This window comes from Dermacentor andersoni, chromosome 3 (genome assembly GCF_023375885.2).
Source record: "Dermacentor andersoni chromosome 3, qqDerAnde1_hic_scaffold, whole genome shotgun sequence".
Classification (NCBI taxonomy): domain Eukaryota; kingdom Metazoa; phylum Arthropoda; class Arachnida; order Ixodida; family Ixodidae; genus Dermacentor; species Dermacentor andersoni.
In genome coordinates this window covers 228,045,573-228,059,276 of record NC_092816.1, presented here as the reverse complement: position 1 = coordinate 228,059,276, position 13,704 = coordinate 228,045,573, and positions in this window count along the sequence as shown.

Genomic DNA, 13,704 nt, shown 5'->3' with positions numbered 1-13,704 from the left:
GTTGCGATACCCACGCAAATCAAAATACAAGTAAAAGATCCCAGCGAATCAAATCCAAAAACACAGTGAAATTGAAGCCTGGTAAATCTTACAGCCAAAACCAAACGCTTACCCACTGAAGCAGCACCATATCACCAGTCCTTCCCCGCCGTATCCAGTCAGTTGCAAGAGCTGGTCAATCTCAAGTCGCCTCCAACTTGATCAGGATGCCGGTCGGTCACCATGTGCCAACGTCCGTCAGCTGCCGTTGCTGTCTCCGAGTCGTAGGCCGATTTACGAGCCGCAGGCCGATCCCTCCGCTGCCATTCAGTTGTAAGAGTTGTCGGACGATCCTACCGCTGTCGACCAGATGTAGGAGTCGTCGGACTATCTCGCCGCTGCCACCATTTGAAGGAGATGAAGGTCGTAGACAGCAACTCGGTGAACAGGATTTATTTACATATTAACAGTTTAAGCAGGATACATTGGCAGACTAGCGCGACTCCCATATGGAGCCCGCAAGACTAACATACAGCGAACAGTTTAGGAGCACACAGCTCACTAGTACATTTCTAGTTTGACAGAGCACTCAGCTCCCGACAATGATCACGACACGAGCACACCCTAGCAGCCGGCAAACGCTGCTTATAAGCTCTCCGCTTGACGTCATAGTTCGACGTCATTGTTCGGCGGGGACGGAGCAGGAATGATCGGGAAGGTTCGTCCAAGCATTGTAAACTTGCCGCCGCCCCGCACTATTGTTTACGCCCAAACACACGCAAACACACAGGTGCGAACCCATACACACAAAGGCTCCGGAGTCGACGACCGAGGGCTTCGTAGAACTGTGCTCCGTCTCGGGTGGTGCGGCCAAGTACCAATTTCCTGAGTTGGTCGCGCGCCACGTGGCTGCCGGTCATCCGCAGTTCTCGGTACCGCCCAGGTTTCAGTGCCGACGTCAGAGGGCTTCGTAGAACTGCTTTGTCCAGGGTGGTGCGGCCAAGTACCAATTTCCGGAGCTGATCGCGCGCCACGTGGCTGCTGGCCGTCCGCAGTTCTCGGAAGAGATCCCTGTCTGGTGGGCTTGGAACATGTGCAGCGGGCTGAAAGCACGCCCGTACGGCCATTCTTAACAACGCCCGACACGGTTTTCTCTTACTGCGTCAATAAGCCGGGTGCGGCAAGCCTGCTTCTAAACTACCCCAGATGTAACCACATTAGTTACAATAGTGTTGGGCGCCAGAGAATGCGCGAAAACTTGTCTGTCTTAGGCGCTACGACGTAGTACACGCGCAATTGTGTCACACGGCTGAGCCGGTTGTCGCTTACTGCGTCAATAAGCCGGGTGCGGGAAGCGTGCTTCTAAACCCCAAATATAACGACATTAGTTACAATAATGTTGGGGTGCACAGAATGCGCGAAAACTTGTCTGTCTTAGGCGCTACGACGTTGTAAACGCGCAATTGTGTCACACGGCCGAGCCGGTTTTCGATTACTGCGTCAATAAGCCGGGTGCGGCAAGCGTGCTTCTAAACTACCAAAAATGTAACGACATTAGTTACAATAATGTTGGGCGCCAGAGAATGCGCGAAAACTTGTCTGTCTTAGGCGCTACGACGTAGTACACGCGCCATTGTGTCACACGGCCGAGCCGGTTTTCGATTACTGCGTCAATAAGCCGGGTGCGGCAAGCGTGCTTCTAAACTACCAAAAATGTAACGACATCAGTTACAATAATGTTGGGCGCCAGAGCATGCGCGAAAACATGTCTGTATTAGGCGCTACGACGTAGAACACGCGCAATTGTGTCACACAGCTGAGCCGGTTGTCGCTTACTGCGTCAATAAGCCGTGTGCGGCAAGCGTGCTTCTAAACTACCCAATATGTAACGACATTAGTTACAATAATGTTGGGCGCCAGGGAATGCGCGAGAACTTGTCTGTCTTAGGCGCTACGACGTAGTACACGCGCCATTGTGTCACACGGCCGAGCCGGTTTTCGATTACTGCGTCAATAAGCCGGGTGCGGCAAGCGTGCTTCAGAACTACCCAAAATGTAACGAAATTAGTTACAATAATGTTGGGCGCCAGAGAATGCCCGAAAACTTGTCTGTCTTAGGCGCTACGACGTAGTACACGCGCCATTGTGTCACACGGCCGAGCCGGTTGTCGCTTACTGCGTCAATAAGCCGGGTGCGGGAAGCGTGCTTCTAAACTACCCAATATGTAACGACATTAGTTACAATAATGTTGGGCGCCAGGGAATGCGCGAGAACTTGTCTGTCTTAGGCGCTACGACGTAGTACACGCGCCATTGTGTCACACAGCTGAGCCGGTTGTCGCTTACTGCGTCAATAAGCCGCGTGCGGCAAGCGTGCTTCAGAACTACCCAAAATGTAACGAAATTAGTTACAATAATGTTGGGCGCCAGAGAATGCGCGAAAACTTGTCTGTCTTAGGCGCTACGACGTAGTACACGCGCCATTGTGTCACACGGCCGAGCCGGTTGTCGCTTACTGCGTCAATAAGCCGGGTGCGGGAAGCGTGCTTCTAAACTACCCAATATGTAACGACATTAGTTACAATAATGTTGGGCGCCAGGGAATGCGCGAGAACTTGTCTGTCTTAGGCGCTACGACGTAGTACACGCGCCATTGTGTCACACGGCCGAGCCGGTTTTCGATTACTGCGTCAATAAGCCGGGTGCGGCAAGCGTGCTTCAGAACTACCCAAAATGTAACGAAATTAGTTACAATAATGTTGGGCGCCAGAGAATGCGCGAAAACTTGTCTGTCTTAGGCGCTACGACGTAGTACACGCGCCATTGTGTCACACAGCTGAGCCGGTTGTCGCTTACTGCGTCAATAAGCCGCGTGCGGCAAGCGTGCTTCTAAACTACCCAATATGTAACGACATTAGTTACAATAATGTTGGGCGCCAGGGAATGCGCGAGAACTTGTCTGTCTTAGGCGCTACGACGTAGTACACGCGCCATTGTGTCACACGGCCGAGCCGGTTTTCGATTACTGCGTCAATAAGCCGGGTGCGGCAAGCGTGCTTCTAAACTACCAAAAATGTAACGACATTAGTTACAATAATGTTGGGGTCCAGAGAATGCGCGAAAACTTGCCTGTCTTAGGCGCTACGACGTAGTACACGCGTGATTGCGTCACGCGGCCGCGCCGGTTTTCGCTTACTGCGTCAATAAGCCGGGTGCGGCAAGCGTGCTGCTAAACTACCCCAAATATAACAGCATTAGTTATAATAATGTTGGGGTCCACAGAGTGCGCGAAAACTTGTCTGTCTTAGGCGCTACGATGTAGTACACGCGCAATTGTGTCACACGGGTGAGCCAAAACCGGCTCAGCCGTGTACTGCCGTTTACTCCGCTTACAGCCGCTTTCTGCGTCAATAAGACGGTTGCGGCAAGCGTGCTTCTAAACTCCCCCAAATGTAACGACATTAGTTACTGTTGTATCGGCCTCTGTGTCATAGTGCGGGCTACAGACTGCGCAAGCGTGAAGTTTTCTTTCTAACTCGCTATGTCCCCTTTCCATTCCCCCTCTCTCCTGTATTATTATATAACCACCCTACTGTTCGCAATAAAGCCTGGTTTTTTACCTGTCTCGTTCCCAGGCGTGTACGTACGTTCGGTTCCTGCCGTGGCCTAACGGCCGCGACTATGTTACAGTGGCGACGAGGGTGGGACGACACCCACGCAGTCAAGGCAGACCGAGACGCCCCGGCCCTGAAGGCAGCCGTGCCAGCGATTTTCATGACTTTCCAGATGCTCCCGAGCTTCGACGAAAGCACAGATAAGTGGTAGCCATACTTGATAAAAGTCGAGACGTATTTCGAAGCAAATGGCATCGTTGAGTCAAGTAAGAAGAGAGCACTGCTTGTGGCTGCACTGCGCACGCAGACTACTCAAATCCTTGCCGGATAGGTGGCTCCCGCGCGACAAACTCATTGAGCTATGACGAAGTTATCAAAGCCTTGAATGAATACTATGACCCTAAACGGAACGAAATTTTGGACAGTTACAAATTCTTCAGTCGTTGCCAACTGGAAGGAGAATCTATTCAGGCTTTCCTCGTCGAGATCCGCCGCATCGGAGACAACTGCAACTTCGGCAGTTGCCTTGACAGGTTGATCCGAGACAGGATTGTCTGTGGTGAACGCTCAAGTGCAGTACGGAAACAACTCTTGACAAAGAAAGAGCTCAAGCTAGAAGAAGCCGAAGCGACAGCAATAGCGGCTGAAGCCGCGGAAAACGATGCGCTAAAGATTTCCTTATAAGTGACGCCACTATTGAAAGTGCAAGCGCGACGCCGGCCAACACCGAGAGAAAGCGCCGAAAATGCCACGTGTCGGCAATGCAGTAGATGTGGAAGCTTGAAACATGACGCTAACAGCTGCAGCTGGGCCAAAGCGTGCTGTTATCACTGTGGTCAACGTGGACATCTCGCAAAAATGTGTCCCAATCGCCGCGACAAGCAACTCGGGGCTGCTGCACCTGCGCCTCGTGGCCAAACATTAACAGTACAAGAAACCACATCGGAAGATTGCTATGAAAATGCTCATATCTGGACTTTGTTGTCGGCGCGAACGAAGTGTCTCGAGCCGCCAGTTCGCCGCACATTCAATTGGGGCGGCGTAGAACTGGCAATGGAAGTCGACACAGGATCACCAGTATGCGTCATAGCGCGGCAGGTTTTCGATAAGCATTGCAAACACTGGCCAAATTGGAAGCATTCACATCTGAAACTTTCGTGCTACGCTGGAAGGCTGCCTGTGTTAGGCGAGCTTCGGCTAGCTGTTGCGCACCAAGGTGTGTCAGTTGAATGCACACTCATAGTACTAGACGGCACCGGACCAAGCCTGTGCGGTCGAGACCTGTTAACCCTTCTGGATGGAGCTGGAGTTCCGGTACTGCAAGTCAGTAAAAGAGAAGTGCCTGTGACGGGAGAATCCATCAGCCACATCAACGCCTTACGCAGTAACTACGAAGATGTCTTCTCGGAGGAATTGGGCCTGATGAAGGGACCCCCAGCCAGCTTGGTGCTCAAGGACGGTGCGGTAAACAAGTTTTGCAAGGCGAGACCGCTTCCGTACGCGCTCCGCGACAAGGTGGCAAAAGAGCTGGATCGGCTAGTGTCGCTAGGCATAATATCGCCAATAAAATATTCGGATTGGGCGACCCCCATAGTACCAGTGCTTAAAAAAGATGGCACAGTCCGGATTTGCGGGGATTTTAAGGCCACCTTGAATCAGGCTTGTGCACTTGAGCAGTATCCCCTTCCGGTGATTGAAGACATGTTCGCGTCTTTAAGCGGTGGTGAAGTTTTTAGTACACTCGACTTGAAAGATGCCTACAACCAGGTGCCACTAGACGAAGCTTCACGCAAACTGTGCGTCATCAATACGCACCAAGGCCTATTCTGTTACAACAGGCTGCCGTTCGGCATTTCCTCTGCTCCTGCTATATTTCAAAGGAAGATGGATACCATTCTAGCTGGCCTGCATGGAGTTCAGGCATACTTGGATGATGTGCTTGTGTCTGAAAAAGCGGTAGACAACGGAGCTCGGCTGAAAACAGTGTTGCAGTGGTTTCGAGAGCATGGTGTAAAGCTGCGATACGACAAATGCAATTTCAACCCGCTATTGGTTACTTATCTGGGACACCGTATCGATCGTATCGGTCTTCACCCGACGGAAAAGAACGTGGAGGCTATCATGAAAGCACCGAGCCCTCGTAATGTGAGCGAGCTGCGTTCGTTTGTCGGAATGCTAACATTTTATTCAAGGTTTTTGCCGAACATTTCAAGCGTCTTGTCCCCGTTGTATCAGTTACTAGAAAAGAATGCGCGATGGCAATGGAACCAGCCCCAGGAAACTGCGTTCGCCAAGGCCAAACAGTGTCTCAAGAATGCCGAAGTGCTTGCCTATTTTGACCCGTTAAAGGAGCTGAAACTGGAGTTCGACGCTTCCCCACACGGCATTGGCGCTGTACTGTTTCACACAGTAGGCAGCGTCCACAGACCGACCGGATTCCGTTCAAGGACTCTCACGAAAGCCGAACGGAATTACTTGCAGCTGGAGCGTGAGGCGCTGGCACTCGTTTTTGGGGTCACGAGATTCCGAGACTATCTGTTGGGCCGTGAATTCACCTTGGTTACAGACCACCAGCCTCTCCTGGGATTGCTAAGGGCCGACCGCCCAACACCATCTGCGGCTGCAGCCCGTATTCAGCGTTGGGCCCTCTATCTCGGAGGATATTGCTACAAACTTCAGTACACTCCCTAAGGTAACTGCTGAACTCGGACGCCCTCAGCAGGCTTCCGCTGCTATCACACGGTCCCAGTATGGAGCCCCAAGAGCCGCAAGAGTACGTTTTTTCTTTGGAAATCCTGGAGGAAGGCACAGTCACGACACGAGAGCTGAAGGACCTTACAGCCGTCGACTCGACACTAGATCGCGTCAAGCATTACGTGCTACGTGGTTGGCCTAGAAGCTCGAAAGGCCTTGAGCCTTGCCTGGCGGTATTTTTTGACCGTCGACTGGAGTTGTCCCTGGCACATGGGTTAATTTATTGGGGCCATCGAGTGGTTATACCTGCCGGTGCGCGAAAGCGATTGCTGCGGCTGCTGCATGAAACCCACCAAGGGTCTTCGCCGATGAAATCGATTGCGCGATCGTTGTTCTGGTGGCCAGGCCTAGACCGAGAGATTGAGGAAATGTCGGCTCAGTGCAAGAATTGCATCGACAATTTGGCCATGCCACCAGCCGCTCCACCAGCAAGCTGGCCACAAACGTTTGAGAAGTGGTCGCGCATCCATGTGGATTTTGCCGGACCGATAGAAGGCAAGGTGGTGCTTGTGCTAATCGATTCGCACACCAAGTGGATAGAAGCGCTTCCTCTGAAGCAAGCTACAACGACAGCTACAACCCACTGTTTGCGGGACATATTCAGCAGATTTGGCGTGCCCAGAACGATAGTTTCCGATAACGGAACACAATTCACTAGTCGTGAATTTGCAACATTTGTCGAGAACAACAACATGTCGCACGTTAGGACCGCTCCCTTCCACCCGCAATCTAATGGGGCTGCCGAAAGAGCTGTCCGAACAGTGAAAGATGGTCTTCGGAAGTTGAAGGAAGGAAAATTGGAGCACAAACTAATGCGGCTACTGCTCAATTACAGAAGGACGCCCCAGAAGAGCGGGAAGTCGCCATCGCAGATGCTTCTCGGATACCAGATTAGATCGCGCCTGGATACGTGTTTCCCGAAGTGTAGTGGAGACGCACCGATTGATAACCAGGAGTAGCTGCCCCAACTAGAGAGCCGTGTGCACGTTCGCAACTATGGGGCAGGAGACAAATGGATACCAGGACATGTGACATCTACATCTGGAACCCGAATAGTTACAGTAGAAAAACCTGGAGCAATAGTCCGGCGGCACGTGGACCAGGTGCGTCGTCGGCCTAAAGAAACGCAGTCACCCGACACTGCGGAAGACGCGTGCCCGGATGGCACTACATTCAGGCCAGAGGAATCCGCGCCACAGCTCGATGTGAGACTGGAAGCATCTGCCTTGCCGCCTGCAGTTCGGAATCATCATGCTGACAGCGCCTTCCCAGCACTTCCGTCATCCGGAGCAGTAGTGCCAAGCGAACCCGCTCAAGTCCTACGACGTTCGACGAGGGCGAGGAGACCGGTTGACCAATTTTAGGAGGAAGAAGTGTTGTATCGGCCTCTGTGTCATAGTGCGGGCTACAGACTGCGCAAGCGTGAAGTTTTCTTTCTAACTCGCTATGTTCCCTTTCCATTCCCCTTCTCTCCTCTATTACTATATAACCACCCTACTGTTGACAAGAAAGCCTGGTTTTTTACCTGTCTCGTTCCCAGGCGTCTACGTACGTTCCGTTCATGCCGTGGCCTAACGGCCGCGACTGTGTTACAGTTACAATAATGTTGGGCGTCACAGAATGCGCGAAAACTTGTCTGTCTTGGGCGCTACGACGTAGTAACCACGCAATTGTGTCACACGGCTGAGCCGGTTTTCGCTTACTGCGTCAATAAGCCGGGTGCGGCAAGCGTGCTTCTAAACTACCCCAAATATAACGACATTAGTTGCAATAATGTTGGGGTCCACAGAATGCGCGAAAACTTGTCTGTCTTGGGCGCTACGACGTAGTACAGGCGCAATTGTGTCACACGGCCGAGCCGGTTTTCGCTTACTGCGTCAATAAGCCGGGCGGGGCAAGCGTGCTTCTAAACTTCCCCAAATATAACGACATTAGTTGCAATAATGTTGGGCTCCACAGAATGCGCGAAAACTTGTGTGTCTTAGGCGCTGCGACGTAGTACAGGCGCAATTGTGTCACACGGCCGAGCCGGTTTTCGCTTACTGCGTCAATAAGCCGGGTGGGGCAAGCGTGCTTCTAAACTTCCCCAAATATAACGACATTAGTTGCAATAATGTTGGGCTCCACAGAATGCGCGAAAACTTGTGTGTCTTAGGCGCTGCGACGTAGTATAGGCGCAATTGTGTCACACGGCCGAGCCGGTTTTCGCTTACTGCGTCAATAAGCCGGGTGCGGCAAGCGTGCTTCTAAACTACCCCAAATATAACGACATTAGTTACAATAATGTTGGGGTCCACAGAATGCGCGAAAACTTGTCTGTCTTGGGCGCTACGACGTAGTACACGAATTTCTTTATCTATGGTACACGCATGTACACGCGCAATTGTGTCACACGGCCGAGCCGGTTTTCGCTTACTGCGTCAATAAGCCGGGTGCGGCAAGCGTGCTTCTAAACTACCCCAAATATAACGACATTAGTTACAATAATGTTGGGGTCCACAGAATGCGCGAAAACTTGTCTGTCTTGGGCGCTACGACGTAGTACACGAATTTCTTTATCTATGGTACACGCATGTACACGCGCAATTGTGTCACACGGCCGAGCCGGTTTTCGCTTACTGCGTCAATAAGCCGGGCACGGCAAGCGTGCTTTTAAACTACCCCAAATATAACGAGATGAGTAGCAATAATGTTGGGCGCCAGAGAATGCGCGAAAACTTGTCTGTCTTGGGCGCTACGACGTAGTAAACGCGCAATTGTGTCACACGGCCGAGCCAGTTTTCGCTTACTGCGTCAATAAGCCGGGTGCGGCAAGCGTGCTTCTAAACTACCCCAAATATAACGACATTAGTTACAATAATGTTGGGGTCCACAGAATGCGCGAAAACTTGTCTGTCTTGGGCGCTACGACGTAGTACACGAATTTCTTTATCTATGGTACACGCATGTACACGCGCAATTGTGTCACACGGCCGAGCCGGTTTTCGCTTACTGCGTCAATAAGCCGGGTGCGGCAAGCGTGCTTCTAAACTACCCCAAATATAACGACATTAGTTACAATAATGTTGGGGTCCACAGAATGCGCGAAAACTTGTCTGTCTTGGGCGCTACGACGTAGTACACGAATTTCTTTATCTATGGTACACGCATGTACACGCGCAATTGTGTCACACGGCCGAGCCGGTTTTCGCTTACTGCGTCAATAAGCCGGGCACGGCAAGCGTGCTTTTAAACTACCCCAAATATAACGAGATGAGTAGCAATAATGTTGGGCGCCAGAGAATGCGCGAAAACTTGTCTGTCTTGGGCGCTACGACGTAGTAAACGCGCAATTGTGTCACACGGCCGAGCCAGTTTTCGCTTACTGGGTCAATAAGCCGGGTGCGGCAAGCGTGCTTCTAAACTACCCCAAATATAACGACATTAGTTACAATAATGTTGGGGTCCACAGAATGCGCGAAAACTTGTCTGTCTTGGGCGCTACGACGTAGTACACGAATTTCTTTATCTATGGTACACGCATGTACACGCGCAATTGTGTCACACGGCCGAGCCGGTTTTCGCTTACTGCGTCAATAAGCCGGGTGCGGCAAGCGTGCTTCTAAACTACCCCAAATATAACGACATTAGTTACAATAATGTTGGGGTCCACAGAATGCGCGAAAACTTGTCTGTCTTGGGCGCTGCGACGTAGTAAACGCGCAATTGTCTTACACGGCGGAGCCGGTTTTCGCTTACTGCGTCAGTAAGCCGGGCACGGCAAGCGTGCTTCTAAACTACCCCAAATATAACGACATTAGTTACAATAATGTTGGGGTCCACAGAATGCGCGAAAACTTGTCTGTCTTCGGCGCTACGACGTAGTAAACGCGCAATGGTGTCACACGGCCGAGCCGGTTCTCGCTTACTGCGTCAGTAAGCCGGGCACGGCAAGCGTGCTTTTAAACTACCCCAAATATAACGAGATTAGTTACAATAATGTTGGGGTCCACAGAATGCTCGAAAACTCGTCTGTCTTGGGACTACGACTTTTCAGGCGTCGCTGAGCCGCTGAGACACGTAACTAAATGCAATGTCGAGTAGAAGTGGGAAACGCTGCAGGCCGACGCATTTCAAGAACACAAACGATGCATGTAGTCACCACCGGTACTTGTGCACTTCGCTGAGGCACCGATACAGAAATTCACAGTGACGCCTGTAGCCTAGGCATCGGTGCCATCCTACTCCATAGGAAAGATGGATTTGAACGGGTAATACCTTACGCTAGCCGGTCGCTGTCTAAAGCTGAAGGTAAATATTCTACGGCCGAAAAGAATTGCTTCGTTATCATTTAGGCTACAGCGAAGTTCCGCCCTTACTTACATGGCAGGCCGTTCAAAGTCGTGAATGACCATGACGCGTTGTGTTGGCTAGCGAATTTAAAGGACCCTTCAGGACGTCTGGCGCTGTGCGCCCTCAGACTGCAAGAATATGACATCACTGTAGCCTTCAAGCCCAGACGAAAACACTCTGATGCCGATTGCCTATCACGCACCACCCCTGACCCGCCGCCGCATGAGGGTTACGACGCTTTCCTTGAAATGATAAGCGCGGAGCACTTCGCCGAACAGCAACAAGCAGACCCTTAGCTAAAAAGCCTCGTCGAGTATTTGAAAGGGAACACCAACATTTTCCCTTTGGCATTTAAGCGAGGACTATCTTCGTTGTCGCATCAAAACAACCTACTGGAAGAAACGTCTCACCAATCCGCCCCGACTAACTTCTTGTTGTTTCCTCGGCGCTGCGTCGACAAATACTGCACACCCTGCATGACCATCCGACAGCTGGACATCTCGGCTTGTCCCGCACGCTATCGAGGATACAAGAAAGGCATTATTAGCCGCGCCTGAGCGCCAACGTTGCCAGTTACATCAAGACATGCCGAGGCAAGGCACCACCGACAAGGCCAGCAGGATAAATACAGCCGACCGAGCCTTTTTCCCGGCCGTTTCACCCCGCAGGAGCGTCTGCGTGAGCAGGCGTTTGATCTGTTGCGACGCCACGTATCCGAGCACATGAGGGTTGGACCTTCTCGCGTGTAGCCGTGCGTGTCTAAGCCGTGTCTGGGGAAAGAGGAATCCTGGGGGTTGAGCAGATGCTCAACCCCCAGGATCTCAACCCTTAACCCCCTGTTCGGACTTTTAAGGCCCCGTGGCAGCGGCAACACACCTCTTTGTCCTCTGCTTCACATAGATGGCACCTCCAGACTGATCCACCTGGAGGAAACCGGCAGCCGCCTTTTCCTGTCTCTCTCTCTCTCTCCAAATTGTCGTCGCTCTCTCCCACTTTTTGGAGTTTCCTGTCTCCTTCTCTTTTCCATTTACTTCCTTTCTCCTTGGCGGCAAGGGTTACCCCTTTGTGGCTATGCTACCTTTGGTACACCATATTTGGTTATAGTGACGACGTACGGCTGGCGTCGTGCAAATTTGTATGCAAGCTCTGCCACGTCGCCACCTTGGGCTCCGTCGTGAGCAGTCGGCGCTGTTGCCGAATTTTAATGTGCTTTCATGGAAACTTCTTTCCCCCAACTTCCTGATCGGCATCAGAAACGAGGGCGCACCGAAGATGTCCTTAAGTTTTTTGGCAATCGTGCACAGAACGTTCCCCGCTTTCACAAAATCCACTCTGATAAACCTGAAAAGACGGTGTGAATGCTCTCAGCTTTCGTAGAATCCAAATGTCTGACGGAACTTTTCGGTGTCGGATACAAAGCATTGAAAATGGCAAGTGGTGATCTTCTAGAGCTCCGTGATCGGAAACAACATGAAAAACTGCCCAAACTTGTATCTCTTGGGGGTGTTGCGGTAACAATAACCCCACACCGTACCACGTATACTACCCGCGGCGTTGTCTCCGATGCTGATCTGTTGGAATTGTCTGAAGCCGAACCTCTAGAGGGTTGGAATGATCAGAATGTGATCAATATCAAAATATTTAAAATGAGGTGTGATGGAAAATAAATTGATACACAGCACCTAACACTTAGATTTGGCTCAAGCAATCTGCCCGACACTGTCGAGACAGGGTATGTGAAAATCCGAATCGTCATCTCTTAAACACTCAGCACAAAAGACTTTTATCATAATGGAGAAAGACACTGACGTGGAATGTTAGAGGACTCATTCATGACCTCAACGACATTATTGAACTACTACACAAACACAATCCCAAGTTGCTGTGTGCCCAAGACACACATCTCAAACGTACGAACACAAATTTTCTTCGAAACTACATCTTCCGAAAATACCGTGACGAGGCTACTGCCTCCGGCGGTGTAGCAATGGTAGACGATAAGCCTGTAGCTTGCCGACTCGTCACACTCCAGATGCGCCTTGAGGGAGTGTCAGTTCGGGCCATTCTTTTTAATGAGTTGGTCACTGCATTTACCATTTACATACCCCCGAACCATTATGTAAAAAAACAGGCTTTTATAATCTGATTGATCAGCTTTCCGAGCCCTACATACTCGTGGGAGCTTTTAACGATCATAACACGGTATAGGGAGAATCGCGACGCGACGCGAGAGGTCAACTCATTGAAAACTTCTTTTAAACCTTCGTTGCGTGCCTCTTCAATAAGAAAGAACCAACGTATTATAATCCACATCATAATTTATGCTTGTCAACAGACCTGGCGATCTGCTCCGCTTCTATCTTCCCTGATTAGAATGCGGTGTTAATAAAAATCCATTCGGAAGTGATCACTTCCTAATTACGCTGAACTTAATAAAACCAACATGACTTCCCTCCGCACGTCCCTCGCTGGAAACTGGACACAGCTGACTGGGAATAATTTAAGGAATCCACATATTTAACACAAGATTTCGTAGATAATTTTAGTACAAATCATGTTTCATACTTTACCGCTTTTATCACTAACGCCGTTGAAAAGTTCATTCCTCAAACAAGTGACACCCCATTCAAAAGACGGGTCGCTTGGTGGAATGACGACTGTAGACAGGCACGGAAGAGACGAAATAACGCTTGGGGCAAACTGGGCGAATGCCCTACAGCCGAAAATCTAATACAATTTAAGCAGGTTAAGTCCCAGGTAAGGAGGACGCGACGACAGCAAAGAGGGCAAGGTGGCTGAGGTTTCATTCAGCTATATATTTCTATACTCAAAAGGCTGAAGTATAGGAAGGGTTAAGGAGACTTAAGGGACAAGAATGCCATCCTTTGTCCGTGGTTGATAAAGAAGGAAACAAGTTGGCAGACCAAGTCAACGCCCTCGGTGAACACTACGAGCGCATGTCTAGCTCCCCTCACTATTCAGCAAGCTTTTTGAAACATACAGCAATAAAAACTTAAGCCACTGA